The sequence below is a fragment of the Suncus etruscus genome, chromosome 2, assembly GCF_024139225.1.
Source record: "Suncus etruscus isolate mSunEtr1 chromosome 2, mSunEtr1.pri.cur, whole genome shotgun sequence".
Classification (NCBI taxonomy): Eukaryota; Metazoa; Chordata; class Mammalia; order Eulipotyphla; family Soricidae; genus Suncus; species Suncus etruscus.
Window position 1 is genome coordinate 153925242 of NC_064849.1, and position 4487 is coordinate 153929728.

A 4487-nucleotide genomic window follows, 5' to 3' on the forward strand; every position below is an offset into this window, starting at 1 on the left:
AAGATGCCTGTTTATTACTTAGCTGTAAAATATGTCTGAACAAATTGGCCTAAGTATATAAATATAAATATATATAAATATATTCTATATGTATATTTCTCTGATTTAAGAGCTTAAATAATTTTATTCTATCTTTATAACAAGAATGGTTATTGTGCATTATTCTATAATAGATTTAACTATGAAATTCTAATTTCTTTACAGTTTATTACTTTCCTACTTTCTTCCTCCTCTTTTCTTCCCTTTCCTTCTTCAAATATTAAGAACTTTCTTTTGTGTCATACAAAATCCTTTAAAAATAATGCTCTCTAGGATGGTGGAGGCAGCTCGTTCTTGCAGCCTCGTCGACTAGCCCTTGGAGCCAAGCATGCTTCTCCCCTTCCCTCTCCCTTCCTTCCTTTTATACCTCCTTCCCTCCCCTTCCCTTCTCCCCGTAAAAAAAAAAGAAGAAAAAAGAAAAAAATAATGCACTCAATGAGGGGTCAGCAAAATACTTAAAACAACTGCTAATAGATTTGAGAAAGATATTAATAGCAACACAATAGTAGTGGGAGACTTCAATACCTCTCGGACATCTCTTAATAGATCAACTAGGCTAAAACTCAAGGATATGCTGAATTTGAAGATAGAAACAGAAGAGAGGAACTTAGTAGATAATATATAGAAATTTTATTCCCCAGTAGTTGATTATACATAATTCTCCAATGAACATGGAAGACCTCTCTAAGAGGCCATAAAAATCCCTCCATAAAATCAAGAGGATAGAAATTGTATCAACTATCTTCTCAGACCACAAAGCAGTGAAAATAGAAGTGAATTACAAACAGAACCAGAGAAGTAACTTTAAAACTTTGAGAATGAACAGCTTACTATTAAAGAAACAGTGGGTCAGAGACAAAAATCAAAGAGGAATTCAAAAGATTCCCGAAAATGAGTTAGAATAAAGAAACGAATTATCAGATTTTGTGGGAAAAAAAACAAAAGCAGTCTTGACAGGAAAATTTATAGCTTTGCAAGCATTCATTGGGAAGGAAGAAAGAGCCTATATAAATTATTTAATGGCACACCTTAAGAAACTGGAAAATGACCAACAAAATGAGCTAAATGCAGGCAAGAGGAAGGAAATCATAAATTTTAGAGCAAAAATTAATGAAATGAACACCCTCAAAAATCCTAAATATCAATAAAAACAGTTAGTTTTTTGAAAAAAAATAAATAAGATTTAAAAAACTCACAAAGAAAGGAGAAAAACTTAAAAAAAGAAATGAAAGGAGGGATGTCACTACTGTTGCTACAGATTTGAAGGGTAATCAGAAATTGCTTTGAGAATTTTTATGCTATACAATGAGAGAAGTTGGAAGAAATGGATAAATTCTTAGACTCCTATAACCTCCCAAGGTTGAACCAAGATGATGTGGAATACCTGAACAGACCTATCACTATTGATGAGATTGAAATATTATTCAGAAGACTTCCCCAAAACAAAAGCCCAGACCCAGATGAACTCACTATTAAATTCTTTCAAATCTTTAAAGAGGACATACTGCCTTTCTTCTCAGGCTCTTCCAGGAAATTGAAGAAACGCAAATACTCACAAAATAATCTCACTCATTTGTGAGAATAAAATTTAAAAAATATTATGGTAATATTATCCAGAGATAATAGAGATGAGGGCCAGGAGAACCATTCAATGGTAAGAGCCTGTCACAAAGAGTGTAGGAGTGTAGCTAGGCAGAGAAGGGACCACTATTACAATGATAGTTGTAAATAAAATGATCACTCTGGACAAGGGATGTGTGCTAAAAGGAGATAAAGTGATGATAAAGTGATAGGGAGATACAATATTATAAACCAAAGTGTCTAAAGGAAGTGGGGGAATGTCTACCTCAGAGGCAGGCAGGCAGGCAGGGGTGAGGGTGGGTGGAGAACTGGGGATATTTTAGCTGGAAATCTTCACTGGTGATGAGTAGTGTACATTATATGACTGAAACTCAATCGCAAATAACTATGTATTTGCGAGAAAAAAAACAACTGTATTATGAACCACCTTTTTGACACAGTTTTTAAATGATTTAAAAAAAGAAATAATATATACTTAGTAAATTGGCTTAAAATATAAAAAAATGAAAATTCTTTAACAACAGGGAAATAACTAATTTTGATGTAAATACTTGTGAACTCTAATTTCATCTTTCTCACACTGCTTTCTCACACTGCTCTGAGGTCTTCTGCTTACATTGGCTGAGATCTTTCTGTAAATGCAGTAGAGAGAGGGGGAAAACAAATTATTTTTAAGTGAAGGATTCTTACTATTATTTCATCTTTATTGTGAAGGATTATGTCTTGAGCACCTTAAAAGGTACACCCTTTTGGACATAATGATTTTTTGTTTGTTAAACACTTTTCTTTGTTTTAGTAATAGAACTTTGAATGAGGATATTTATTCCAAACACCTCCAAGAATAGTTCGTTGTAATTGAAAAGAGTTGTCAGAGAAGTAGGCTGTGAAGAGCAATATTTAGCCCTACTTCCTTATCTTTCCTTGGCTAAGGAATGAAGAAGGATGGCCTGTCATGTGCTTTGGTCATATTTTGCACCTTGTCTGAGACTTCAGAGCAAGTCAAAAGCAACATGACTTCAGGTTATTCTCTCAAAAATACTCCTTTAAAGCTATGTGGAATTTTGTGTTAAAAGCATCAGTTCATAAAATAATGTTCTCAGGGGAAATTGTAGAAATCACAAAAATCCCAAGGCCCTCCAATAATGCCCTTATTACTTTTATTTTTAATTTTTATGTATCTATTTTTAATATCTTTATTTAAACAACTTGATTACAGACATGATTGTAGTTGAATTTCAGTCATGTAAAGAACACCCCTTTCACCAGTGCAACATTCCACAACCAATGTCCCAAATCTCCCTCCTCCCCACCCCACTCTCGCCTGTACTCTAGATAGGCTTTCAACTTCCCTCGTTCATTCACATTGTTATGATAGTTCTCAATGTAGTTATTTCTCTAACTGAACTCATTACTCTTTGTGGTGAGATTCATGTTATGAGCTCATGAGGGCTTCCGGCTCTCCTCTCTTTTGTCTCTGAGAATTATTGCAAAAGTGTCTTTTTAATCCATGTCTGTGTAACCCATAAATTTCCCCCACTCTCTGCTTGGTATTTTCAGTTCTGTAATGCAGAGCCAAGGGTTTGTTATCACCTCAAACTGTCTATTCCTTTGTTCATTTCTCTATGTTCCACAGATTAAAAAAAAAAAGACTAATATTTGTCTTCCCTCAGATTTAGTTTGCTAACATGATGCCTTCCACAATCTATCTCATTGAAGGCATTGCAAGACTTCATCAAACATTGTATTAGCTTGCATATATGTGCAAAAATTATCTATCCTTCTGTCATTAAACTTTTGGGTTGAATCCATATTCTGCCTGTTGTACTAAGTGTTGTAATAAACAGGTGTGCCTATATATTTGTGAATTAATAGTTTGAGTTTTGAGGGTAGATATTAAGAGGTAGAGTTATTGGGTGAGATGGAGGTGCTATCATATTCCTCTTTAATAACTAACATTATTTAATATGACTATCCATAGCATATATTGATATAATTGCATGTAATATAGTAACTCTTCACTCCCACCCCCACAATCAATACCCCTACTCATCACTTTTCAAAGTTTACTTTAGATTATTTATTTATTTTGGTTTTTGGTCCACACCTGGTGATGCTCAGCAGTTACTCCTGGTTATGCCCTCAGAAATCTCTTCTGGCTTGGGGGACCATATGGGACGCTGGGGGATGGAACCACCATCCGTCTTATTCTAGAGCGCTCAAAGCAGATGCATTGAGGCTTGTGCTACCCCACTCCAGTCCCTACTTTAGATTCTTTTTTTTGGTTTTGGGCCACATCCGGTGATGCTCAGGGGTTACTCCTGGCTATGTGCTCAGAAATATCTCTTTGCTTGGGGGGACCATATGGGATGCCAGGGGATCAAACCACAGTTTGTCCTAGGTCAGCGTATGAAAGACAAACGCCATATCACTTGTGCCACTGCTCCAGCCCCTACTTTAGATTCTTTAATCATTTTCCTTTTTTCAAGATTTCATGGTTTAACGTTCCACCCTGAGAGTACTATTATATAATTTATTGAATTATTTTTATTTTTTAAAATACCTTTATTTAAGTACCATGATTACAAACATGTTTGTAGTTGGGTTTCAGTTAACCACTATATAACTTAAGCACAAGAGTTAGAAGACTAAACTTTTTTTAGCTCATTACATTTTGAAGCAAAAATATTTTATCGGGCCCGGAGAGATAGCACAGCGGTGTTTGCCTTGCAAGCAGCCAATCCAGGACCTAAGGTGGTTGGTTCGAATCCCGGTGTCCCATATGGTCCCCCGTGCCTGCCAGGTGCTATTTCTGAGCAGACAGCCAGGAGTAACCCCTAAGCACCGCCAGGTGTGACCCAAAAACCAAA